At 41.8% G+C, this 27,906-nt stretch overlaps 11 non-coding genes across 11 annotated transcripts; all 11 read right to left on the bottom strand.

Annotated features, from left to right (window-relative positions):
- Positions 1 to 2,746: 2,746 nt before the first annotated feature.
- Positions 2,747 to 2,819, bottom strand: TRNAV-UAC (transfer RNA valine (anticodon UAC)). Its single transcript has one exon. It is a non-coding gene; the product is annotated as a tRNA-Val (tRNA).
- A 2,946-nt stretch (positions 2,820 to 5,765) lies between these two features.
- On the bottom strand, positions 5,766 to 5,838 carry TRNAV-AAC (transfer RNA valine (anticodon AAC)). Its single transcript has one exon. It is a non-coding gene; the product is annotated as a tRNA-Val (tRNA).
- Positions 5,839 to 6,254: 416 nt separating this feature from the next.
- Positions 6,255 to 6,327, bottom strand: TRNAV-CAC (transfer RNA valine (anticodon CAC)). The gene has a single exon. It is a non-coding gene; the product is annotated as a tRNA-Val (tRNA).
- Positions 6,328 to 21,145: 14,818 nt separating this feature from the next.
- TRNAV-UAC (transfer RNA valine (anticodon UAC)) lies at positions 21,146 to 21,218 on the bottom strand. The gene has a single exon. It is a non-coding gene; the product is annotated as a tRNA-Val (tRNA).
- A 1,654-nt stretch (positions 21,219 to 22,872) lies between these two features.
- On the bottom strand, positions 22,873 to 22,945 carry TRNAL-CAA (transfer RNA leucine (anticodon CAA)). The gene has a single exon. It is a non-coding gene; the product is annotated as a tRNA-Leu (tRNA).
- A 916-nt stretch (positions 22,946 to 23,861) lies between these two features.
- TRNAV-AAC (transfer RNA valine (anticodon AAC)) lies at positions 23,862 to 23,934 on the bottom strand. Its single transcript has one exon. It is a non-coding gene; the product is annotated as a tRNA-Val (tRNA).
- Positions 23,935 to 24,350: 416 nt separating this feature from the next.
- TRNAV-CAC (transfer RNA valine (anticodon CAC)) lies at positions 24,351 to 24,423 on the bottom strand. The gene has a single exon. It is a non-coding gene; the product is annotated as a tRNA-Val (tRNA).
- A 914-nt stretch (positions 24,424 to 25,337) lies between these two features.
- On the bottom strand, positions 25,338 to 25,410 carry TRNAL-CAA (transfer RNA leucine (anticodon CAA)). The gene has a single exon. It is a non-coding gene; the product is annotated as a tRNA-Leu (tRNA).
- Positions 25,411 to 25,835: 425 nt separating this feature from the next.
- Positions 25,836 to 25,908, bottom strand: TRNAV-UAC (transfer RNA valine (anticodon UAC)). Its single transcript has one exon. It is a non-coding gene; the product is annotated as a tRNA-Val (tRNA).
- Positions 25,909 to 26,574: 666 nt separating this feature from the next.
- TRNAV-CAC (transfer RNA valine (anticodon CAC)) lies at positions 26,575 to 26,647 on the bottom strand. The gene has a single exon. It is a non-coding gene; the product is annotated as a tRNA-Val (tRNA).
- Positions 26,648 to 27,560: 913 nt separating this feature from the next.
- On the bottom strand, positions 27,561 to 27,633 carry TRNAV-CAC (transfer RNA valine (anticodon CAC)). Its single transcript has one exon. It is a non-coding gene; the product is annotated as a tRNA-Val (tRNA).
- Between the last annotated feature and the right edge of the window lie 273 nt (positions 27,634 to 27,906).

The raw sequence follows: 27,906 nt of genomic DNA, 5'->3' as shown, positions 1-27,906 counted from the left end.
TAGTTTTGTAGCCAGCTAGGGTAAAGCAGACGGCTGCAGCCTGCAGGCCACAGCTGGCAACCTCACCTTGGCTGGTAATCCAAAACTGAGGGCACCCCACGCTGTTTTTTTAAATTAAATAAATAATAAAAAAAAAACACGTAGGGGTCCCCCAAAACTGGATCACCAGCCAAGGTAAAGCAGACAGCTGGGGCCTGATATTCTCAGACTAGGGAGGTCCATGGTTATTGGACTCTCCCCAGCCTAAAAATAGCAGGCCGCAGCCGCCCCAGAAGTGGCGCATCCATTAGATGCGCCAATCCTGGTGCTTCGCCCCAGCTCATCCCGCGCCCTGGTGCGGTGGCAAATGGGGTAATATATGGGGTTAATACCAGATGTGTAATGTCACCTGGCATTAAGCCCTGGGGTTGGTGAGGTCAGGCGTCTATCAGATACCCGACATCACCAACCCAGTCAGTAATACAAAAAAATAGACGACAAACACATTTTTATTTGAAAAAACACTCCCCAAAACATTCCCTCTTTAACCAATTTATTAGAATGAAAAACAAATCCAGGTCTGGTGTAATCCAAGGGGTTGCCATGACGATCCACACTGTCCCAGTCAATGAAGAACAGAATGTTCCCCATTGGCTGGGAGAGCAGTGCAGTGACCTGAGCTAACATCAATGGGTCAGCCCAGGTCACTGCAGGGCATGACAAGTGCTGCTGTCAGCGAGGTACATTACCTGCGCTGATCTCCAGCACTGCCGACAGCCCCTGTCACTGAGTTCAATGACCGGAGCCTTCACACCAAGTCTCGCGAGAGGCCCGTGACGTCACCGCTAGTCAGTCTCGGGTCGGAAGCGAGAGGTGATGTGACAAGCGGCGGCCATGGAGGACAGTGACAGCGCTGAGGTCGGGATGGCGGGACTTCATCACCGCAGGTAAGCCGAGCGGGAACATGTGTGTGTGTGTGTGTGTGAGTGTATGAGTACATGCCGCGGGCAGGAGGGGGCGGAGCGAGCTGAGCGGGGAAGTGTGGGCTTCCTGCACGTAACTAGGATAAACATCGGGTTACTAACCAAAGCGCTTTGGTTGGATACCCGATGTTTATCTTGGTTACCAGCTTGTGGCAGGCTGCCAGCGATGGCTCCTGCACACTGTAGTCGTAAAAAGCCCTGCTTTTTACTGCTAGAACCGCTCTCGAACGTTTCTAGAACTATCGAGCTTTTGCAAAAAAGCTCGAGTTCTAGTTCGATCTAGAACAGCCCCCAAAATCACTCGAGCCCCGAACTGGAGAACCTCGAACCGCAAACCGCGCTCAACTCTAGTGATGACCACTACTCTATGAAACCTGATGGAAAGCTACTGTGTATTGGCCAGCAGAGCAGAATTGTTACTGACAGGGCCTTTTTATTGCTGAAGGAAAGTATTTTTGGTTAATGAAACATTTACAATTTTTATTACATATTTTACCAGTTTTATTCCTACAAAGGGATTTTGCTTAAAAGGAAGTTTACATTGAATGTGTTACTTTTTTCCACATAGTTTAGTTGCTTGCTTTTGTATTTAAAGGAACTATATATTTTGAAACAAACAGGATTTTTATAATATGGGATTATGTTTTCTGCTAAAATGGTCAATAAAAAAGAAACCCAAAATCGTAGTTCTCTTGGTGATAAAAGCCAAAAAATATTATCAGTTGGCAACAAAACAAAGAATTTCATATGTTACAGGTTGATAGCAAATTACTTCAACAGCGAAAACGGCTTGTTTTTACTGGGGATTGAACCCAAGAACGTCTGCGTGTGAAGTAGACGTGATGACCACTCCACTATGAAACCTGTGAAATCCTGCAAAGTAATGGCATTTAGAGACGAGTTTTGACCGCCAGGGGAAAAAAAAAAAATAATTTGTAGTTCTGTTTGTGATGGAAGCCAAAACATCCCATCATACGGCAACAAAACCGAGAACTTCATATATTGTGGTTGGCTAGCTATTATTTCAACACTAAGAACAGATTGGTTTCACTGGGGATTGAACCCAGGACCTTCTGCGTGTTAAGCAGACGTGATGACCACTACACTATCAAAAACCTGACGATAAGTTACTGTGTATTGGCTAGCGGAGCAGAATTGTGACTGACGGGGCCTTTTTATTGCTGAAGGAAAGTATTTTTGGTTAATGAAACATTTACAATTATTATTACATATTTTACCAGTTTTATTCCTACAAAGGGATTTTGCTTAAATTGAAGTTTATATTGAATGTGTTACTTTTTTCTCCATAGTTTGGTCTTTTGCTTTTGTATTTATGGGAACTATATATTTTGAAACAAATAGGATTTTTATAATATGGGATTATGTTTTCTTCTAAAATGGTCAATAAAAAAGAAACCCAAAATCGTAGTTCTCTTTGTGATGGAAGCCAAAATGTATTGTCATTTGGCAACGAAACCAAGAATTTCACATATTACAAGTCGATAGGAAATTACTTCAACACCAAAAACAGATTGGTTTCACTTGGGATTGAACCCAGGACCTTCTGCGTGTGAAGCAGACGTGATGACCACTACACTATGAAACCTTAGAAATCCTGCAAAGTAATGGCAATTAGAGACGAGTTTTGACCGCCAGGGGAAAAAAAAAACAAATTCGTAGCTCTGTTGGTGATGGAAGCTAAAACATCCCATTATTCGGCAACAAAGCCAAGAACTTTATATACTGCAGGTTGATAGGGGATTATTTCAACACCAAGAACACATGGGTTTCACTGGGGATTGAACCCAGGACCTTCTGCGTGTAAAGCAGACGTGATTTCCATTACACTATGAAACCTTTCGAAGCCTGCAAAGTAATGGCAATTAGAGACGAGTTTTGACCGCCAGGGAAAAAAAAACCAAATTCGTAGCTCTGTTGGGGATGGAAGCCAAAACATCCCATCATTCGGCAACAAAGCCAAGAACTTCATATTTTGTAGTTTAATTGAGTATTATTTCAACACCAAGAACAGATTGGTTTTACTGGGGATTGAACGCAGGACCTTCTGCGTGTTAAGCAGACGTGATGACCACTACTCTATGAAACCTGATGGAAAGTTACTGTGTATTGGCTAACAGAGCAGAATTGTGACTGACGGGGCCTTTTTATTGCTGAAGGAAATTATTTTTGGTTAATGAAACATTTACAATTTTTATTACATATTTTACCAGTTTTATTCCTACAAAGGGATTTTGCTTAAAAGGAAGTTTACATTGAATGTGTTACTTTTTTCCACATAGTTTAGTTGTTTGCTTTTGTATTTAAAGGAACTATATGTTTTGAAACAAACAGGATTTTTATAATATGGGATTATGTTTTCTGCTAAAATGGTCAATAAAAAAGAAACCCAAAATCGAAGTTCTCTTGGTGATGGAAGCCAAAATATATTATCAGTTGGCAACAAAAGAAAGAATTTCATATGTTACAGGTTGATAGCAAATTACTTCCCATCATTCGGCAACAAAGCCAAGAACTTCATATATTGTAGTTTAATTGAATATTATTTCAACACCAAGAACAGATTGGTTTTACTGGGGATTGAACGCTGGACCTTCTGCGTGTTAAGCAGACGTGATGACCACTACTCTATGAAACCTGATGGAAAGTTACTGTGTATTGGCTAGCAGAGCAGAAATGTGACTGACGGGGCCTTTTTATTGCTGAAGGAAAGTATTTTTTGTTATTGAAACATTTACAATTTTTATTACATATTTTACCAGTTTTATTCCTACAAAGGGATTTTGCTTAAAAGGAAGTTTACATTGAATGTGTTACTTTTTTCCACATAGTTTAGTTGTTTGCTTTTGTATTTAAAGGAACTATATATTTTGAAACAAACAGGATTTTTATAATATGGGATTATGTTTTCTGCTAAAATGGTCAATAAAAAAGAAACCCAAAATCGTAGTTCTCTTGGTGATGGAAGCCAAAATATATTATCAGTTGGCAACAAAACAAAGAATTTCATATGTTACAGGTTGATAGAAAATTACTTCAACAGCGAAAACGGCTTGTTTTTATTGGGGATTGAACCCAGGACCTTCTGCGTGTGAAGTAGACGTGATGACGACTCCACTATGAAACCTGTGAAATCCTGCAAAGTAATGGCATTTAGAGACGAGTTTTGACCGCCAGGGGAAAAAAAAAAAAATAATTTGTAGTTCTGTTTGTGATGGAAGCCAAAACATCCCGTCATTCGGCAACAAAGCCGAGAACTTCATATATTGGAGTTGGATAGCGTGTTATTTCAACACTAAGAACAGATTGGTTTCACTGGGGATTGAACCCAGGACTGTCTGCGTGTTAAGCAGACGTGATGACCACTACACTATGAAACCTGACGAAAAGTTACTGTGTATTGGCTAGCAGAGCAGAATTGTGACTGACGGGGCCTTTTTATTGCTGAAGGAAAGTATTTTTGGTTAATGAAACATTTACAATTATTATTACATATTTTACCAGTTTTATTCCTACAAAGGGATTTTGCTTAAATTGAAGTTTATATTGAATGTGTTACTTTTTTCTCCATAGTTTGGTCTTTTGCTTTTGTATTTATGGGAACTAGATATTTTGAAACAAATAGGATTTTTATAATATGGGATTATGTTTTCTTCTAAAATGGTCAATAAAAAAGAAACCCAAAATCGTAGTTCTCTTGGTGATAAAAGCCAAAATATATTATCAGTTGGCAACAAAACAAAGAATTTCATATGTTACAGGTTGATAGCAAATTACTTCACCAGCGAAAACGGCTTGTTTTTACTGGGGATTTTACCCAGGACCTTCTGCGTGTGAAGTAGACGTGATGACGACTCCAGTATGAAACCTGTGAAATCCTGCAAAGTAATGGCATTTAGAGACGAGTTTTGACCGCCAGGGGAAAAAAAACAAATTTGTAGCTCTGTTGGTGATGGAAGCTAAAACATCCCGTTATTCGGCAACAAAGCCAAGAACTTCAAATATTGTAGTTTAATTGAGTATTATTTCAACACCAAGAACAGGTTGATTTTACTGGGGATTGAACGCAGGACCGTCTGCGTGTTAAGCAGACGTGATGACCACTACTCTATGAAACCTGAAGTAAAGTTACGGTGTATTGGCTAGCAGAGCAGAATTGTGACTGACGGGGCCTTTTTATTGCTGAAGGAAAGTATTTTTTGTTAATGAAACATTTACAATTTTTATTACATATTTTACCAGTTTTATTCCTACAAAGGGATTTTGCTTAAAAGGAAGTTTACATTGAATGTGTTACTTTTTTCCACATAGTTTAGTTGTTTGCTTTTGTATTTAAAGGAACTATATATTTTGAAACAAACAGGATTTTTATAATATGGGATTATGTTTTCTGCTAAAATGGTCAATAAAAAAGAAACCCAAAATCGTAGTTCTCTTGGTGATAAAAGCCAAAATATATTATCAGTTGGCAACAAAACAAAGAATTTCATATGTTACAGGTTGATAGCAAATTACTTCAACAGCGAAAACAGCTTGTTTTTACTGGGGATTGAACCCAGGACCTTCTGCATGTGAAGTAGACGTGATGACGACTACACTATGAAACCTGTGAAATCCTGCAAAGTAATGGCATTTAGAGATGAGTTTTGACCGCCAGGGGAAAAAAAATAATAATTTGTAGTTCTGTTTGTGATGGAAGCCAAAACATCCCGTCATACGGCAACAAAGCCGAGAACATCATATATTGTAGTTGGATAGCGTATTATTTCAACACTAAGAACAGATTGGTTTCACTGGGGATTGAACCCAGGACCTTCTGCGTGTTAAGCAGACGTGATGACCACTACACTATGAAACCTGACAATAAGTTACTGTGTATTGGCTAGCAGAGCAGAATTGTGACTGACAGGGCCTTTTTATTGCTGAAGGAAAGTATTTTTGGTTAATGAAACATTTACAATTATTATTACATATTTTACCAGTTTTATTCCTACAAAGGGATTTTGCTTAAATTGAAGTTTATATTGAATGTGTTACTTTTTTCTCCATAGTTTGGTCTTTTGTTTTTGTATTTATGGGAATTATATATTTTGAAACAAATAGGATTTTTATAATATGGGATTATGTTTTCTGCTAAAGTGGTCAATAAAAAAGAAACCCAAAATCGTAGTTCTCTTTGTGATGGAAGCCAAAATGTATTGTCATTTGGCAACGAAACCAAGAATTTCACATATTACAAGTCAATAGGAAATTACTTCAACACCAAAAACAAAATGGTTTCACTGGGGATTGAACCCAGGACCTTCTGCGTGTGAAGCAGACGTGATGACCACTACACTATGAAACCTTTGAAATCCTGCAAAGTAATGGCAATTAGAGACGAGTTTTGACCGCCAGGGGAAAAAAAACAAATTCGTAGCTCTGTTGGTGATGGAAGCTAAAACATCCTGTTATTCGGCAACAAAGCCTAGAACTTTATATACTGCAGGTTGATAGGGGATTATTTCAACACCAAGAACTCATGGGTTTCACTGGGGATTGAACCCAGGACCTTCTGCGTGTGAAGTAGACGTGATGACCACTCCACTGGTCATCACGTCTACGTGCCGGGTCTAAGTCCTGTGTTGTGCCTAGACACCATGCTAAAGCTGATAGTCTTTTATCAGAGACTGTATTTTATGCAACTGACCATGGTCAGGCACTTACTGCATCAGAAACTAGGTCCGGTAATGAACTCTTTGGCCCTGCCCCTGATGTGGGGATCCCATATAGACCACAGGGCATCAGGTGTCCTGACGATGTGGCCAGGACACTCCCAAATGGCTTGCAGAGGCCCGCCCCTATGACTTGTCACCTCATTATTGATGGTCAGACGATGACTGGTGAGGTGTTTGGGTCATGGCAGCCATGAGGTCATCATTGAAGTTGCGGTTCCAAATAGGACGCTAGTTATGCCACTCATGACGTGTCACTCTACTTTTGTCTCCAGGAGGTGCATTGTGGTTCACCCTGATTTGGGGCGGACCCAGGTTATAAAAGGGGCTGGAGCCAACAAGGAGGTGCGCAGTCTTCTATTATACTCCGAAAGAGCACACCTCCATGTGTTGAACCCATTGCGGCTTTAGGCCACAGGTAGGCAGGGATAGGGTGTCGATGCAGGCCACCACCACAGTTGGTAACGCAGAACGGTTAAGACCAGCTCCTGTCCTACCAGTCCTGCTTGTGCAGCCCAGTGGCTTTACCAGGCCTGCTGCTGCTGATGCGCCTGCTGTCCACAGGTGTGCCCCTACGCACACGGTCAGCGTACTCAATGGCCACTGTGTTGTTAACAGGGAGTTCCTGGGCTGGGTGGGCATGTGGACCCTGTGACGCTAACAGGGCTCCCAGTCTCCAGATCCGAATGGCGTCTAACTCGGTTCAGGCTACTATTAGTTTCATAGCCACACAGCTCTGTATCCTCCACCAAACCTTCCAGTTGCCAACCTCTCCTTTTCCAACTGGGAGCACGGTGGACACTGACTGCTGATGGGGATATATACCTTTCTCTTTCTTTTCTTATTAATTTTCGTTATATAGCGGTAACATAGTATATACCACTTTATCCAAATCTGCCAGTCCCACTGTAACAGATGGTGTTTCTTCAGCAAATGTTACTGTTGCTTAACCACCAAATCCACGGACCAAAACTTTTTTCCCCTTTCCAACACACCTGTTCCCCTTTCCACCAGCATCGGTCCTTTTTCAACTCATTTTGGTATATGACCAAAAGTGCAACTCTGCTGGGACACCGTACTCAACGCCATCTCAGCACAGCAGCCAGCCCTCGGTCCCTCAGATGTGGACAAGTAAAAGACCATTTCCTCCTATCCATGACAAAGCGTTGAGATTCACTCTGTGCAGCACTGGTGTTTAATGGAAAAGCAGATCTAAGATTGCGTACCACATTCTGCAGATACTCCTGTATACGTGCGTCCATTTCGATGGCAGGAATTATTTCGCCAAATTTTGTCTTGTACCGGGGATCTAACAGTGTGGCAACCCAGTATTCTGGATTACTTTGAATTCGTACAATCCGAGGGTCATGTTGTAGGTAGTGCAGCAAGAAGGCGCTCATGTGTCTTGTGCATCCAGGAGGACCAAGTCCTTGGTGTGTTGGTGGCAGAGAGGTGAGAATCGTGCCTCCTTCCTCTGCCCTCTCCCCACAACCTCGCACAACCGAAATGTGAGCAAGCTCTCACTCATCTGCTGAGTCTTCCATGCCCATCGCCAGTTCGTCCTCCATTTTTTCATGGGCTCCTGCACCTTCCTCAACACTTTTTGCTGATACTATGCGCCCTTGTTAATCCCTCTCCCTCACCATGACTGCCGCATAGGTGCCGCTGACCATCTGGACCTCGTAGATCTTGTTATCCCTTCCGCATATGACTCCTCCTGTACTTCCTCCCCTTCCTCTTGTCCCAACACCTGACTCCGAATAATAATTACAGTGTGCTCCATCATGTAGATGACCAGAATTTTCACGCTGAGAATGACATTGCCAGTGCTAAACATCTTCGTCGACATTTGTAAACTGTGTAGCAGGGTGCATAGGTCCTTGATCTGACACCACTCCAGCAGCGTGATCTGCACCACCTCTGGATCAAGTTATCCCAGGCTATAGGTCATAACGTATTGCAGCAGGGTTCGGCGGTGCTGCCACAAACGCTGCAACATGTGCAGATTCAAATTCCTGCGTGTGGGCACATCGCATTTCAGGCGTTTAACCACCAGACCTAAAGACTTCTGTAGCGACGATAGTTGTTGAGCTGCTGTGTGCGCATGATGGAAGTGAGCACATAGCGAGCGTGCCCGCTGCACAAGGCCATGTAGGCCGGGATGGTGTTTTAAAAATTGCTGGAAAATTAGGTTCAACACGTGAGCCATACAAGGCACGTGTGTCACATTGCCCTGACGATGGCCCGCAGCCAGGTTTGCATCATTGCCGCACACGGCTGTTAAGTCACCAACGGAGTACGCTCCGTCAATTTGTACTCCGGTCGCCAGGTGACAACGTGTTCCTTTCATGCATAGTGCTGATGATGGGAGAGGAGTCGATGCCAGCGGCGCAGGTGGACGCAGGTTATGCTCACCCACTGGGCTGCATTACCTTGACAGATGCAGAATCTCTGGCTGAATGTAGCTGGTGGGTATCTCACAGATGAAATACCATCATTCAGCTACAACCAATGGGAAGACACCACACCTTTTTTTTTATGCCCATCCTGTCTGCAGACCACTGCCAGACATAGCTATGAACCTCTGGTTAATTTTACCCCCAGTTCAGTTTTATGATTTTGTGTGCTTGTTACCTGACTACTTTTCCTGCTTGCTGTTTATGTACCTTGTTGGCCGATCCGCATTTCACCTCTGCTTGTTTTCTGATTAAGTCCTGGCCGTCCCATTCTGTTCCTGTTCCTCAATTAATGTTTTGACCCTGCCAGTCTACTATTCTCTGGAACTGCAGCCTTCCACAGGTATTAATCACCTTGGGCCCTGTGTAATTCCTAATCCCTGTATAGGGGTTAAAGGGTTTCAGGGTTCTAGGGGTCCTGCTTGGTGAGTGGCTTCCCTCTAGCCTATCATTTACAGCCCATCTGAGTGTGTGGATCAAGGAAGGCATTACACCGTGCTCTCTGCAGAAGGCCATGTGGGCCAGGATAGTGCTTTAAAAATTGCTGGACAACCAGGTTCAACACGTGAACCACACAAGGCATGTGTGTCACATTGTCACAGCGAAGGGCCGCATCCATGTTTGCATCATTGTCGCACCCGGCCTTCCCTGGCTGCTGGTTGAGTGGAGACAACCATTGATGAAACTCGGTCTCCAGAGCTAACCGTCCACAACTTCTCAGCGGTGTGACTCACATTTCCCATACATTTCAAAGTAAACCTTTGACCGCCTGATGGCATTGAGCTCTGCTGCCAGCATAGTAAGCAGGTGTGTGGTATTCCTTGTGCGCAGTTACAAGGAAGGGTGGCCTGACCACACAGGGTTTGTGCCAAGGTGGAGGACCCACACGAGGTTGAAGAGGCAGAAGCAGTGTATTAACTTCTACATACAGAAGAAGGATTGAAACAACTCGTGGAGACGGCAAGACTTGTACAGCAGACCCTTCTCCATCTCTCCCCACAGTAACCCATTGCCCAGTCAGCGACATGTAACGCCCCTGTCCATGCTTACTGGGCCAATTATCTGTGGTGAAATGCACCCTGTCACACAGAGTTTCTCAAGGAATCATTGCTGTTTAGTGCGACATGCTGGTGTAGCGCGTGCACGCCTTTGTTGGAGAAGGAGTGGCGCCTGGGCATCGGCTCTTGGGGCACTGCGATGGGCATAAGGTCTCAAAAATCATCGGTTAAAAAGGTTGGAAAGGCAGCATTTTGGTAGCCAACAGTTTCCAGATGCTGAAAGTCAACCTCTAAGCCATGTCATGCCCTTCTAAAAGCATGTAAAACACAGCGAGGGGACTCCAACCACAGTCTCCCTCATTGCCACTAACTGTGCCACACACACCCCACTTGACTGGCATCGGTTGAGCCCCCTTTTGAAAAACAAAAAGATGCTTTGCATGAAGCACTCTCAAAAATACGCGTGCCTTTCCCATCCCCTGGCTGACCCAGGGGAAGAAAAGTAGTCTGAGAGCCATGACTTGTTCATCTTGGTTCTTTTAGAAACACAGCGAGGGGACTCCAACCACAGTCTCCCTCGTTGCCACTAAGTGGGCCACACACACCCCACTTGACTGGCATCGGTTGACCCGCATTTTCAAGATGAAAAAGATGCTTTGCATGAAGCACTCTCAAAAATACGCGTGCCTTTCCCGTCCCCTGGCTGACCCAGGGGAAGAAAAGTCCTCTGAGAGCCATGACTTGTTCATCTTGGTTCTTTTAGAAACACAGCGAGGGGACTCCAACCACAGTCTCCCTCGTTGTCACTAACTGGGCCACACATACCCCACTTGACTGGCATCGGTTGAGCCCCCTTTTGAAAAAGAAAAAGATGCTTTGCATGAAGCACTCTCAAAAATACGCGTGCCTTTCCCGTCCCCTGGCTGACCCAGGGGAAGAAAAGTCCTCTGAGAGCCATGACTTGTTCATCTTGGTTCTTTTAGAAACACAGCGAGGGGACTCCAACCACAGTCTCCCTCGTTGCCACTAAGTGGGCCACACACACCCCACTTGACTGGCATCGGTTGACCCGCATTTTCAAGATGAAAAAGATGCTTTGCATGAAGCACTCTCAAAAATACGCGTGCCTTTCCCGTCCCCTGGCTGACCCAGGGGAAGAAAAGTCCTCTGAGAGCCATGACTTGTTCATCTTGGTTCTTTTAGAAACACAGCGAGGGGACTCCAACCACAGTCTCCCTCGTTGTCACTAACTGGGCCACACATACCCCACTTGACTGGCATCGGTTGAGCCCCGTTTTGAAAAAGAAAAAGATGCTTTGCATGAAGCACTCTCAAAAATACGCGTGCCTTTCCCGTCCCCTGGCTGACCCAGGGGAAGAAAAGTCCTCTGAGAGCCATGACTTGTTCATCTTGGTTCTTTTAGAAACACAGCGAGGGGACTCCAACCACAGTCTCCCTCGTTTCCACTAACTGGGCCACACACACCCCACTTGACTGGCATCGGTTGAGCCTCCTTTTGAAAAAGAAAAAGATGCTTTGCATGAAGCACTCTCAAAAATACGTGTGCCTTTCCCGTCCCCTGGCTGACCCAGGGGAAGAAAAGTCCTCTGAGAGCCATGACTTGTTCATCTTGGTTCTTTTAGAAACACAGCGAGGGGACTCCAACCACAGTCTCCTTCGTTGCCACTAATTGGGCCACACACACCCCACTTGACTGGCATCACTTGACCCCCCTTTTGAAAAAGAAAAAGATGCTTTTCATGAAGCACTCTCAAAAATACGCGTGCCTTTCCCGTCCCCTGGCTGACCCAGGGGAAGAAAAGTCCTCTGAGAGCCATGTCCACATTGTCAGTGGACAGACACGTGTTCTTATCTGCCAGCAGACCCCCAGCAGCACTGAAGACAGTTTCCGAGAGAACCCTGGCTGCAGGACACGACAAGATCCCCAAGGCGTACGTGGCGAGCTCAGGCAATTTATCCAGATTGGAAGCCTAAAATGAGCAGGGCTCAAGTTGTACAATAATGGAATCGATGTTTCCTTGCATATACTCATATATCTGTGTGTCCTCCTCTCTTTCCTTGTCCAGCTCTTTTGTTTTCGCATGAGTATATGTCCTTGTCACTTTCCCATGTGTTTGAGTTGTTTGTCACCTTTTGGACACCTTTGAGGGTGTTTTCATGTGTTTGTGAACACCTGCCATTGTTTCCTATGCAGTTCGAGTTCGGTTCGTCGAACGTTCGACGAACCGAACTCGAACGGGACTTCCGTTCGGCGAACCGACCTCGAGCTCAACCGGGACCGGTTCGCTCATCTCTAGTGATGACCACTACACTATGAAACCTGACGAAAAATTTACTGTGTATTGGCTAGCAGAGCAGAATTGTGACTGACGGGGCCTTTTTATTGCTGAAGGAAAGCATTTTTGGTTAATGAAACATTTACAATTTTTATTACATATTTTACCAGTTTTATTCCTACAAAGGGATTTTGGTTAAATTGAAGTTTATATTGAATGTGTTACTTTTTTCTCCATAGTTTGGTCTTTTGCTTTTGTATTTATGGGAACTATATATTTTGAAACAAACAGGATTTTTATAATATGGGATTATGTTTTCTGCTAAAATGGTCAATAAAAAAGAAACCCAAAATCGTAGTTCTCTTGGTGATGGAAGCCAAAATGTATTGTCATTTGGCAACGAAACCAAGAATTTCATATATTACAAGTCGATAGGAAAATACTTCAACACCAAAAATGGATTGTTTTCACTGGGGTTGAACCCAGGACCTGCGGCGTATGAAGCAGACGTGATGACCTCTACACTATGAAACCTTTGAAATCCTGCAAAGTAATGTCAATTAGAGACGAGTTTTCACCGCCGGGGAAAAAAAACAAATTCGTAGCTCTGTTGGTGATGGAAGCCAAAACATCCCGTCATTCGGCAACAAAGCCAAGAACTTCATATATGGCAGGTTGATACCACTACACTATGAAACCTGATGGAAAGTTACTGTGTATTGGCTAGCAGAGCAGAATTGTGACTGACGGGGCCTTTTTATTGCTGAAGGAAAGTATTTTTGGTTAATGAAACATTTATAATTTTTATTATATATTTTACCAGTTTTATTCCTACAAAGGGATTTTGCTTAAATTGAAGTTTACATTGAATGTGTTACTTTTTTCTACATAGTTTAGTCGTTTGCTTTTGTATTTAAAGAAACTATATATTTTGAAACAAACAGGATTTTTATAATATGGGATTATGTTTTCTGCTAAAATGGTCAATTAAAAAGAAACCTAAAATCGTAGTTCTCTTGGTGATGGAAGCCAAAATATATTATCAGTAGAGTTGAGCGCGGTTCGCGGTTCGTGGTTCTCCAGTTCTAGGCTCGAGTGATTTTTGGGCTGTTCGAGATCGAACTAGAACTCGAGCTTTTTGCTAAAAGCTCGATAGTTCTAGAAACGTTCGAGAACGGTTCTAGCAGCAAAAAGCAGGGCTTTTTACAGCTGCAGTGTGCAGGAGCCATCGCTGGCAGCCTGCCAGAAGCTGGTAACCAAGATAAACATCGGGTATCCAAGCAAAGCGCTTGGTTAGTAACCCGATGTTTATCTTAGTTACGTGCAGGAAGCCCACACTTCCCGCTCAGCTCGCTCCGCCCCCTCCTGCCCGCGGCATGTATACATACATATACACACACACACACACACACTCTCACACACGCACCCCCCCTCCCCCCCCCCCGCTCGGCTTACCTGCGGTGGTGAAGTCCCGCCATCCAGACCTCAGCGCTGTCACTGTCCTCCATGGCCGCCGCTTGTCACATCACCTCTCGCTTCCCACCCGAGACGTCACGGACCTCTCGCGATACTTGATGTGAAGGCGCCGGTCATTGACCTCAGTGACAGGGGCTGTCGGCAGTGCTGGAGATCAGCGCAGGTAATGTACCTCGCTGACAGCAGCACTTGTCATGCCCTGCAGTGACCTGGGCTGACCCATTGATGTTAGCTCAGGTCACTGCATTGCTCTCCCAGCCAATGGGGAACATCCTGCTCTTCATTGACTGGGACAGTGTGGATCGTCATGGCAACCCCTTGGATTACACCAGACCTGGATTTGTTTTTCATTCTAATAAATTGGTTAAAGAGGGAATGTTTTGGGGAGTGTTTTTTCAAATAAAAATGTGTTTGTCGTCTATTTTTGTTTATTACTGACTGGGTTGGTGATGTCGGGTATCTGATAGACGCCTGACCTCACCAACCCCAGGGCTTGATGCCAGGTGACATTACACATCTGGTATTAACCCCATATATTACCCCGTTTGCCACCGCACCAGGGCGCGGGATGAGCTGGGGCGAAGCACCAGGATTGGCGCATCTAATGGATGCGCCACTTCTGGGGCGGCTGCGGCCTGCTATTTTTAGGCTGGGGAGATTCCAATAACCATGGACCTCCCTAGTCTGAGAATATCAGGCCCCAGCTGTCTGCTTTACCTTGGCTGGTGATCCAATTTTGGGGGACCCCTACGTGTTTTTTTTTTTAATTATTTATTTAATTTAAAATAACAGCGTGGGGTGCCCTCAGTTTTGGATTACCAGCCAAGGTGAGGTTGCCAGCTGTGGTCTGCAGGCTGCAGCCGTCTGCTTTACCCTAGCTGGCTACAAAACTAGGGGGAACCCTACGTCATTTTTTTTTCATTTTTTTGGCTAAATACAAAGCTAAGCATCCCTTAGTGCCACATGAAAGGTACCAAAGGGTGTTCCACTTTTTCTCCATTTTTTTCTCCACTTTTTCTCCATTTTTTTCTCCACTTATTCTCCACTTTTTCTCCTCTTATTCTCCACTTTTTCTCCACTTTTTCTCCTCTTATTCTCCACTTTTTCTCCACTTTTTCTCCACTTTTTCTCCATTTTTTTCTCCACTTTTTCTCCACTTTTTCTCCACTTTTTCTCCACTTTTTCTCCACTTTTTCTCCTCTTATGCTCCACTTTTTCTCCACTTTTTCTCCACTTTTTCTCCACTTTTTCTCCACTTTTTCTCCTCTTATGCTCCACTTTTTCTCCACTTTTTCTCCACTTTTTTCTCCACTTTTTCTCCTCTTATGCTCCACTTTTTCTCCACTTTTTCTCCTCTTATGCTCCACTTTTTCTCCACTTTTTCTCCTCTTATGCTCCACTTTTTCTCCACTTTTTCTCCACTTTTTCTCCACTTTTTTCTCCACTTTTTCTTCTCTTATGCTCCACTTTTTCTCCACTTTTTCTCCTCTTAATCTCCACTTTTTCTCCACTTTTTCTCCACTTTTTCTCCACTTTTTCTCCACTTTTTTCTCCACTTTTTCTCCTCTTATGCTCCACTTTTTCTCCACTTTTTCTCCACTTGTTCTCCACTTTTTCTCCACTTTTTTCTCCACTTTTTCTCCTCTTATGCTCCACTTTTTCTCCACTTTTTCTCCACTTTTTCACCGTTCTTTTTCTATGGTCAGTCTACCCATTAGCTCTGCCATGCATACTGTAGCTCTACACCTACTGCACATGTTACTTTATGATTGACATCTCTTTCGTACCAGAGCTGTCTAAGCCTACTCTGACCCCATATTTGTCATTACTATATTGTCCTTGTACTGTATTATGACATTTGTATCATGTGTTTCATTTCTTGCTGTGTTGCAATTTTTTTGCTGCATCCCAATTGTACCTCTACATTGTTCGAGTTTATGTTATTGTTCTCTCACTCTTATGTGATACTGATTATTGTCATTTTTCATGATTACATGCAGATAAGTCCAATCTGACGAAGGCTCAGGCCGAAACGTCATTTGTAACTTGTTTTGGACAAAAACATATATGCTTATGAAAAAAAAAATGTTCTTAATACGGACCAATAAAGAGTGATTTTGCATTACTATCCATTGGGACTTACTGACTTAGTCTGGGAGATTTAGAGTGCCGAGGTTACTCACTAATTTTATCTATTATTACCTCTGAGCACCTATATACCAGTGAGCAGAGCTTCCTCTACAGTAGTTCTCCTGATTAGGCATGCCCTTACCTCATGAGCAGGGCATTGCAGCTTTGGTAGCAACCATTATGACATGGACTCTGCTGCTGTGGACCCGGGGAGAGTGAGTGCAGATTCATTGCACCCACACTCCTCACATGAAGGGTCCGCACTCCTAGAAAATGGGGGATACGTTCCCTGAGTGTCTCCCCCCCATATTCTAGACGGTCCAGAGTCGTCGTGGGACCCCTTTATTTTTTTTCTTACAATAAATTGGTGAAAGAGGAAATGTTTTGGGGACTGTTTTTTCAAATAAATTTCTTTTGTCGATTTTTTGTTTTTGTTAGTACTGACAGTTTATGATGTTGGGTATCTAATAGACGCCATGACATCACAAACTGCTGGGCTTGATCTCAGGTGACTTTACAGCTAGTATCAACCCGATTTATTACCCCGTTTGCCACTGCACCAGGGCACGGGATGAGCTGGGGTGAAGCGCCAGGATTGGCGCATCTAGTGGATGCGCCACGTCTGGGGTGCCTGCGGCCTGCTATTTTTAGGCTGTGAAGGCCCAATAACTATGGACCTTCCCACCCTGAGAATACCAGACCACAGCTGTCCGCTTTACCTTGGCTGGTGATCCAATTTGGGGGGGACCCTACTTTTATTGTGTAATTATTAATATTTATAAAATAATTATAAAAAAGAGCCTGAGGGGACCTCCACATTGGATCCCCAACCACGGTAAAGCTGCCAGCTGTGGTTTTCAGGCTACAGCCGTCTGCTTTACCCTAGCTGGCTATCAAAAATGGGGGGACCCAACGTAATTTTTTTTTTTAACTATTTTTTAAATAGAAAAAATTAATGGGCTTCCCTGTATTTTGATTGACAACCAAGGTAACGGCAGGCAGATGGGGGTGGCAACCCATAGCTGTCTGTTTTATCTGCGCTGAGAATCAAAAATACCGCGGAGCGCTACGTCATTTTTTTAAAGATTTATTTTTACAGCACTGTGATGTCCAGCAATCAAAATACAGGGAAGCCCATTTTATTTTTAGTTATTTAAATAAATAATTAAAAAAAATATATATGGGCTCCCGCTGCATTTTTTGTATTGCTAGCTAAGGGTAATCCAAGCAGCTACTGGCTGCTAACCCCCACTGCTTGGTGTTACCTTCACTGGCAATGGAAAATCCAGGGAAGCATTTTTTATTTTTTTTGCCAAAAAACTACAAAAAAAGGACGTGAGCTTCGCCATATTTTTGTATGCTAGCCAGGTATAGCAGGCAGGTGCTGGAAGAGTTGGATACAGCGCCAGAAGATGGCGCTTCTATGAAAATGCCATTTTCTGAGGTGGCTGCAGACTGCAATTCGCAGCAGTGGGGCCCAGAAAGCTCAGGCCAACCGGTGGTGCGGATTCCAATCCCCAGCTGCCTAGTTGTACCTGGCTGGACACAAAAATGGGGCAAAGCCTACGTCATTTGTTTTCTAATTATTTCATGAAATTCATGAAATAATAAAAAAAGGGCTTCCCTTTATTTTTGGTTCCCAGACGGGTACAAATAGGCAACTGGGGGTTGGGGGCAGCCGTACCTGCCTGCTGTACCTGGCTAGCATACAAAAATATGGCGAAGCCCACATAATTTTTTCAGGGGGCAAAAAAATTCTGCATACAGTCCTGGATGGAGTATGCTGAGCCTTGTAGTTCTGCAGCTGCTGTCTGTCTGTATGGAGAAGAGCAGACAGCAGCTGCAGAACTACAAGGCTCAGCATACTCCATCCAGGACTGTATGCAGAAGTTTTTTGCCCACCAAAAAAATGACGTGGGCTTCGCCATATTTTTGTATGCTAGCCAGGTACAGCTGGCAGCCACGGGCTGCCTCCAACCCCCAGTTGCCTATTTGTACCCGGCTGGGAACCAAAAATATAGGGAAGCCCGTTTTTTTTAATTATTTCACTTATTTCATGAAATAATTAAAAAACAAATGACGTGGGCTTCGCCCTATTTTTGTGTCCAGCCGGGTACAACTAGGCAGCTGGGGATTGGAATACGCAGCACAGGTTAGCCCGAGGTTTGTGGGCGCCTCTGCTGCGGATTTCAGTCCGCAGCCGTCCCAGAAAATGGCGCTCTCATAGAAGCGCCATCATCTGGCGCTGTATCCAACTCTTCCAACAGCCCTGGAGCCGGGTGGCTTGTTGGGTAATCATGAGTTAATACTGGCTTTGTTTTACTAGCCAGTATTAAGCCAGAGATTCTTAATGTCAGGCACGTTTGACCCGGCCATTAAGAATCTCCAATAAAGGGTTAAAAAAAAGACACCACACAGAGGAAAAATACTTTAATAGAAATAAATAGACAGACACATTAGAGACTCCATCTTTATTACCCCCTGTCAGCCCTCCACGACCCTGCTCTTCTGTCTTCTTTCTTTCTAGTGTAGTAGTAGTGACGATTGTAGTGAGGAAGGATGAGATTCACCAGCTCATCACTTGGGGCTGGGGAACCTCCATCCTCACTACAATGCTCACTACAATCGTGCAGCAGCGTGCAGCCTTCACTCCGTGAGTGATCACTGCTGGCTGCTAGCGGTAACGCTGACAGACGCGTTACCATAGCAACGGTGCTCTCGGAGCCGCGGTTAGCGGTGACGTCACCGCTAACTGCGTTGCTATGGCAACGGTGATCTCCATTAATGACCGGCTGTGTCAGCCGGTCCCTAACGGAACGGGGAGTCGACCGTGTGCTAGAGCATGTCGCCGGTACACGGCGATACACATATGTGCACCGTGTACCGGAGAGATGCACTCGCAGGTCCTACATGACGTGTCATAGTCATGTGACCAGTCTGTAGCCAATGAGATAATAGCCACATGACTGGTCACATGGCTATTTTGACGTCACGATAGGTCCTGCATCTCTGCTGGCAGTGCAGGTCACCGGGAGGATTCAGCGATCATCGGATGGAATAGCGGCAGGAGACAGAGTGCAGAAGGGATCGCGAGGACCGGTAAGTGTTATGGCAATGTTTATTAACTGTTTGTGTACATTTATAATGCATTTTTATGTGTTTGTGATTGCCTCCCATTATAGCCTATACGTTCGAGTTCGGTTCGTCGAACGTTCGACGAACTGAACTCGAACGAGACCTCCGTTCGGCGAACCACCTCGAGCCGAACCGCGACCGGTTCGCTCATCTCTAATTATCAGTTGTCAACAAAACCAAGAATTTCATATATTACAGGTTGATAGCAAATTACTTCAACAGCGATAACAGCTTGTTCTTACTGGGGATTGAACCCAGGACCTTCTGCATGTGAAGTTGACGTGATGACCACTACACTATGAAACCTTTGAAATCCTGCAAAGTAATGGCAATTAGAGACGAGTTTTGACCGCCAGGGGAAAAAAAACAAATTTGTAGCTCTGTTAGTGATGGAAGCTAAAACATCCCGTCATTCTGCAACAAAGCCAAGAACATCATATACTGCAGGTTGATAGGGTTTTATTTCAACACCATGAACAGATAGGTTTTACTGGGGATTCAACCTAGAACCTTCTGTGTGTTAAGCAGACGTGATGAACACTACACTATGAAACCTGATGATAAGTTACTGTGTATTGGCTAGCAGAGCAGAATTGTGACTGACGGGGCCTTTTTATTGCTGAAGGAAAGTATTTTTGGTTAATGAAACATTTACAATTATTATTACATATTTTACCAGTTTTATTCCTACAAAGTGATTTTGCTTAAATTGAAGTTTACATTGAATGTGTTATTTTTTCTACATAGTTTAGTCGTTTGCTTTTGTATTTATGGGAACTATATATTTTAAAACAAATAGGATTTTTATAATATGGGATTATGTTTTCTGCTAAAATGTTCAATAAAAAAGAAACCCAAAATCGTAGTTCTCTTTGTGATGAAAGCCAAAATGTATTGTCATTTGGCAACGAAACCAAGAATTTCACATATTACAAGTCGATAGGAAATTACTTCAACACCAAAACAGATTGGTTTCACTGGGGTTTGAACCCAGGACTTTCTGCGTGTGAAGCAGACGTGATAAAAACCACACTATGAAACCTTTGAAATCCTGCAAAGTAATGGCAATTAGAGACGAGTTTTGACTGCCAGGGGAAAAAAGAAACAAATTCGTAGCTCTGTTGGTGATGGAAGCCAAAACATCCCATCATTCGGCAACAAAGCCAAGAACTTCATATATTGTAGTTTAATTGGGTATTATTTCAACACCAAGAACAGATTGGTTTTACTGGGGATTGAACAGAGGACCTTCTACGTGTTAAGCAGACGTGATGACGACTACTCTATGAAACCTGATGGAACTTTGCTGTGTATTGGCTAGCAGAGCAGAATTGTGACTGACGGGCCTTTTTATTGCTGAAGGAAAGTATTTTTGGTTAATGAAACATTTACAATTTTTATTACATATTTTACCAGTTTTATTCCTACATAGGGATTTTGCTTAAATGGAAGTTTACATTGAATGTGTTACTTTTTTCTACATAGTTTAGTCGTTTGCTTTTGTATTTAAAGGAACTATATATTTTGAAACAAACAGGATTTTTATAATATGGGATTATGTTTTCTGCTAAAATGGTCAATAAAAAAGAAACCCAAAATCGTAGTTCTTTTGGTGATGGAAGCCAAAATATATTATCAGTTGGCAACAAAACCAAGAATTTCATATATTACAGGTGTATAGCATATTAATTCAACAGCGAAAACGGCTTGTTTTTACTGGGGATTGAACCCAGTGACTTTCTGCGTGTGAAGCAGACGTGATGAAAACTACACTATGAAACCTTTGAAATCCTGCAAAGTAATGGCAATTACAGACGAGTTTTGACCGCCAGGGGAAAAAAAAACAAATTTGTAGCTCTGTTGGTGATGGAAGCTAAAACATCCCATTATTCGGCAACAAAGCCAAGAACTTTATAGATTGCAGGTTGATAGGATATTATTTCAACACCAAGAACACATGGGTTTCACTGGGGATTGAACCCAGGGCCTTCTGCGTGTAAAGCAAACGTGATTTCCACTACACTATGAAACCTTTGAAAGCCTGCAAAGTAATGGCAATTAGAGACGAGTTTTGACCACCAGGGAAAAAAAAAAACAAATTCGTAGCTCTGTTGGTGATGGAAGCCAAAACATCCCATCATTCGGCAACAAAGCCAAGAACTTCATATATTGTATTTTAATTGGGTATTATTTCAACACCAAGAACAGATTGGTTTCACTGGGGATTGAACGCAGGACCTTCTGCGTGTTAAGCAGACATGATGACCACTACTCTATGAAACCTGATGGAAAGTTACTGTGTATTGGCTAGCAGAGCAGAATTGTGACTGACGGGGCCTTTTTATTGCTGAAGGAAAGTATTTTTGGTTAATGAAACATTTACAATTGTTATTACATATTTTACCAGTTTTATTCCTACAAAGGGAATTTGCTTAAATTGAAGTTTATATTGAATGTGTTACTTTTTTCTCCATAGCTTGGTCTTTTGCTTTTGTATTTATGGGAACTATATATTTTGAAAAAAACAGGATTTTTATAACATGGGATTATGTTTTCTGCTAAAATGGTCAATAAAAAAGAAACCCAAAATCGTAGTTCTCTTGGTGATGGAAGCCAAAATATATTATCAGTTGGCAACAAAACCAAGAATTTCATAAATTACAGGTTGATAGCAAATTACTTCAACAGCGAAAACGAATTGTTTTTACTGGTGATTGAACCCAGGACCTACTGCGTGTGAAGTAGACGTGATGACCACTCCACTATGAAAGCTGTGAAATCCTGCAAAGTAATGGCATTTAGAGGCGAGTTTTGACCACCAGGGGAAAAAAAATAATTTGTAGTTCTGTTTGTGATGGAAGCCAAAACATACCATCATTCGGCAACAAAGCCGAGAACTTCATATATTGTAGTTGGATAGCGTATTATTTCAACACTAAGAACAGATTGGTTTCACTGGTGATTGAAGCCAGGACCTTCTGCGTGTTAAGCAGACGTGATGACCACTACACTGTGAAACCTGACGAAAAGTTACTGTGTATTGGCTAGCAGAGCAGAATTGTGACTGACGGGGCCTTTTTCTTGCTGAAGGAAAGTATTTTTGGTTAATGAAACATTTACAATTTTTATTATATATTTTACTAGTTTTATTCCTACAAAGGGATTTTGCTTAAATTGAAGTTTTTATTGAATGTGTTTCTTTTTTCTACATAGTTTAGTCGTTTGCTTTTGTATTTATGGGAACTATATATTTTAAAACAAATAGGATTTTTATAATATGGGATTATGTTTTCTGCTAAAATGGTCAATAAAAAAGAAACCCAAAATCGTAGTTCTCTTTGTGATGGAAGCCAAAATGTATTGTCATTTGGCAACGAAACCAAGAATTTCACATATTACAAGTCGATAGGAAATTACTTCAACACCAAAAACAGATTGGTTTCACTAGGAAATGAACCCAGGACCTTCTGCGTGTGAAGTAGACGTGATGACCACTACACTAAGAAACCTTTGAAATCCTGCAAAGTAATGGCAATTAGAGACGAGTTTTGACCGCCAGGTGGAAAAAAAACAAATTCGTAGCTCTGTTGGTGATGGAAGCTAAAACAACCCATTATTCTGCAACAAAGCCAAGAACTTTATATATTGCAGGTTGATATGAAATTATTACAACACCATGAACACATGGGTTTCACTGGAGATTGAACCCAGGACCTTCTGCATTTGAAGCAGACGTGATGACCACTACACTATGAAACCTTTGAAATCCTGCAAAGTAATGGCAATTAGAGACGAGTTTTGACCGCCAGGGAAAAAAAAAACAAATTCGTAGCTCTGTTGGTGATGGAAGCCAAAACATCTCATCATTCGGCAACACAGCCTAGAACTTCATATATTGTAGTTTAATTGGGTATTATTTCAACACCAAGAACAGATTGGTTTTACTGGGGATTGAACGCAGGACCTTCTGCGTGTTAAGCAGACGTGATGACCACTACTCTATGAAACCTGATGGAAAGTTACTGTGTATTGGCTAGCAGAGCAGAATTGTGACTGACGGGGCCTTTTTATTGCTTAAGGAAAGTATTTTTGGTTAATGAAACATTTACAATTTTTATTACATATTTTACCAGTTTTATTCTTACAAAGGGATTTTGCTTAAAAGGAAGTTTACATTGAATGTGTTACTTTTTTCCACATAGTTTAGTTGTTTGCTTTTGTATTTAAAGGAACTATATATTTTGAAACAAACAGGATTTTTATAATATGGGATTATGTTTTCTGCTAAAATGGTCAATAAAAAAGAAACCCAAAATCGTAGTTCTCTTGGTGATGGAAGCCAAAATATATTATCAGTTGGCAACAAAACAAAGAATTTCATATGTTACAGGTTGATAGAAAATTACTTCAACAGCGAAAACGGCTTGTTTTTACTGGGGATTGAACCCAGGACCTTCTGCGTGTGAAGTAGACGTGATGACGACTCCACTATGAAACCTGTGAAATCCTGCAAAGTAATGGCATTTAGAGACGAGTTTTGACCGCCAGGGGAAAAAAAAAATAGTTTGTAGTTCTGTTTGTGATGGAAGCCAAAACATTCCATCATTCGGCAACAATGCCGAGAACTTCATATATTGTAGTTGGATAGCTTATTATTTCAACACTAAGAACAGATTGGTTTCACTGGGGATTGAACCCAGGACCTTCTGCGTGTTAAGCAGACGTGATGACCACTACACTATGAAACCTAATGAAAAGTTACTGTGTATTGGCTAGCAGAGCAGAATTGTGACTGACGGGGCCTTTTTATTGCTGAAGGAAAGTATTTTTGGTTAATGAAACATTTACAATTATTATTACATATTTTACCAGTTTTATTCCTACAAAGGGATTTTGCTTAAATTGAAGTTTATATTGAATGTGTTACTTTTTTCTCCATAGTTTGGTCTTTTGCTTTTGTATTTATGGGAACTATATATTTTGAAACAAATAGGATTTTTATAATATGGGATTATGTTTTCTGCTAAAATGGTCAATAAAAACGAAACCCAAAATCGTAGTTCTCTTTGTGATGGAAGCAAAAATGTATTGTCATTTGGCAACAAAACCAAGAATTTCACATATTACAAGTCGATAGGAAATTACTTCAACACCAAAAACAGATTGGTTTCACTGGGGATTGAACCCAGGACCTTCTGCGTGTGAAGCAGACGTGATGACCACTACACTATGAAACCTTTGAAATCCTGCAAAGTAATGGCAATTAGAGATGAGTTTTGACTGCCAGGGGAAAAAAACCAAATTCGTAGCTCTGTTGGTGATGGAAGCTAAAACATCCCGTTATTCGGCAACAAAGCCAAGAGCTTTATATACTGCAGGTTGATAGGGGATTATTTCAACGCCAAAAACACATGGGTTTCACTGTGGATTGATTCCAGGACCTTCTGCGTGTAAAGCAGACGTGATTTCCACAAGACTATGAAACCTTTGAAAGCCTGCAAAGTAATGGCAATTAGAGACGAGTTTTGACCGCCAGGAAAAACAAAACAAATTCGTAGCTCTGTTGGGGATGGAAGCCAAAACTTCCCATCATTCGGCAACAAAGCCAAGAACTTCATATATTGTAGTTTAATTGAGTATTATTTCAACACCAAGAACAGATTGGTTTTACTGGGGATTGAACGCAGGACCTTCTGCATGTTAAGCAGACGTGATGACCACTATTCTATGAAACCTGATGGAAAGTTACTGTGTATTGGCTAGCAGAGCAGAATTGTGACTGACGGGGCCTTTTTATTGCTGAAGGAAAGTATTTTTGGTTAATGAAACATTTACAATTTTTATTACATATTTTACCAGTTTTATTCCTACAAAGGGATTTTGCTTAAAAGGAAGTTTACATTGAATGTGTTACTTTTTTCCACATAGTTTAGTTGTTTGCTTTTGTATTTAAAGGAACTATATATTTTGAAACAAACAGGATTTTTATAATATGGGATTATGTTTTCTGCTAAAATGGTCAATAAAAAAGAAACCCAAAATCGTAGTTCTCTTGGTGATGGAAGCCAAAATATATTATCAGTTGGCAACAAAACAAAGAATTTCATATGTTACAGGTTGATAGCAAATTACTTCAACAGCGAAAATTGCTTGTTTTTACTGGGGATTGAACCCAGGACCTTCTGCGTTTGAGGTAGACATGATGACCACTCCACTATGAAACCTGTGAAATCCTGCAAAGTAATGGCATTTAGAGATGAGTTTTGACCGCCAGGGGAAAAAAAATAATAATTTGTAGTTCTGTTTGTGATGGAAGCCAAAACATACCGTCATTCGGCAACAATGCCGAGAACTTCATATATTGTAGTTGGATAGCTTATTATTTCAACACTAAGAACAGATTGGTTTCACTGGGGATTGAACCCAGGACCGTCTGCGTGTGAAGCAGACGTGATGACCACTACACTATGAAACCTTTGAAATCCTGCAAAGTAATGGCAATTAGAGACGAGTTTTGACCGCCAGGGGAAAAAAAACAAATTCGTAGCTCTGTTGGTGATGGAGCTAAAACATCCAGTTATTCGGCAACAAAGCCAAGAACTTTATATACTGCAGGTTGATAGGGTATTATTTAAACACAAGAACACATGGGTTTCACTGGGGATTGAACCCAGGACCTTCTGCGTGTAAAGCAGACGTGATTTCCACTACACTATGAAACCTTTGAAAGCCTGCAAAGTAATGGCAATTAGAGACGAGTTTTGACCGCCAGGGAAAAAAAAAACAAATTCGTAGCTCTGTTTGGGATGGAAGCCAAAACATCCCATCATTCGGCAACAAAGCCAAGAACTTCATATATTGTAGTTTAATTGAGTATTATTTCAACATCAAGAACAGATGGGTTTTACTGGGGATTGAACGCAGGACCTTCTGCGTGTTAAGCAGACGTGATGACCACTACTCTATGTAACCTGATGGAAAGTTACTGTGTATTGGCTAGCAGAGCAGAATTGTGACTGACGGGGCCTTTTTATTGCTGAAAGAAATTATTTTTGGTTAATGAAACATTTACAATTTTTATTACATATTTTACCAGTTTTATTCCTACAAAGGGATTTTGCTTAAAAGGAAGTTTACATTGAATGTGTTACTTTTTTCCACATAGTTTAGTTGTTTGCTTTTGTATTTAAAGGAACTATATATTTTGAGACAAACAGGATTTTTATAATATGGGATTATGTTTTCTGCTAAAATGGTCAATAAAAAAGAAACCCAAAATCGTAGTTCTCTTTGTGATGGAAGCCAAAATGTATAGTCATTTGGCAACGAAACCAAGAATTTCACATATTACAAGTCGATATTAAATTACTTCAACACCAAAAACAGATTGGTTTCACTGGGGATTGAACCCAGGACCTTCTGCGTGTGAAGCAGACGTGATGACCACTACACTATGAAACCTTTGAAATCCTGCAAAGTAATGGCAATTAGAGACGAGTTTTGACCGCCAGGGGAAAAAAAACAAATTCGTAGCTCTGTTGGTGATGGAGCTAAAACATCCAGTTATTCGGCAACAAAGCCAAGAACTTAATATACTGCAGGTTGATAGGGTATTATTTACACACAGGAACACATGGGTTTCACTGGGGATTGAACCCAGGACCTTCTGCGTGTAAAGCAGACGTGATTTCAACTACACTATGAAACCTTTGAAAGCCTGCAAAGTAATGGCAATTAGAGACGAGTTTTGACCGCCAGGGAAAAAAAAAACAAATTCGTAGCTCTGTTTGGGATGGAAGCCAAAACATCCCATCATTCGGCAACAAAGCCAAGAACTTCATATATTGTAGTTTAATTGAGTATTATTTCAACATCAAGAACAGATTGGTTTTACTGGGGATTGAACGCAGGACCTTCTGCGTGTTAAGCAGACGTGATGACCACTACTCTATGTAACCTGATGGAAAGTTACTGTGTATTGGCTAGCAGAGCAGAATTGTGACTGACGGGGCCTTTTTATTGCTGAAGGAAAGTATTTTTGGTTAATGAAACATTTACAATTTTTATTACATATTTTACCAGTTTTATTCCTACAAAGGGATTTTGCTTAAAAGGAAGTTTACATTGAATGTGTTACTTTTTTCCACATAGTTTAGTTGTTTGCTTTTGTATTTAAAGGAACTATATATTTTGAGACAAACAGGATTTTTATAATATGGGATTATGTTTTCTGCTAAAATGGTCAATAAAAAAGAAACCCAAAATCGTAGTTCTCTTTGTGATGGAAGCCAAAATGTATAGTCATTTGGCAACGAAACCAAGAATTTCACATATTACAAGTCGATATTAAATTACTTCAACACCAAAAACAGATTGGTTTCACTGGGGATTGAACCCAGGACCTTCTGCGTGTGAAGCAGACGTGATGACCACTACACTATGAAACCTTTGAAATCCTGCAAAGTAATGGCAATTAGAGACGAGTTTTGACCGCCAGGGGAAAAAAAACAAATTCGTAGCTCTGTTGGTGATGGAGCTAAAACATCCAGTTATTCGGCAACAAAGCCAAGAACTTAATATACTGCAGGTTGATAGGGTATTATTTACACACAGGAACACATGGGTTTCACTGGGGATTGAACCCAGGACCTTCTGCGTGTAAAGCAGACGTGATTTCAACTACACTATGAAACCTTTGAAAGCCTGCAAAGTAATGGCAA

Source organism: Anomaloglossus baeobatrachus, chromosome 2, assembly GCF_048569485.1.
Source record: "Anomaloglossus baeobatrachus isolate aAnoBae1 chromosome 2, aAnoBae1.hap1, whole genome shotgun sequence".
Classification (NCBI taxonomy): Eukaryota; Metazoa; Chordata; class Amphibia; order Anura; family Aromobatidae; genus Anomaloglossus; species Anomaloglossus baeobatrachus.
The sequence above is the reverse complement of the archived record's forward strand: the minus strand, read 5'-3'. Positions and strand labels throughout refer to the sequence as shown.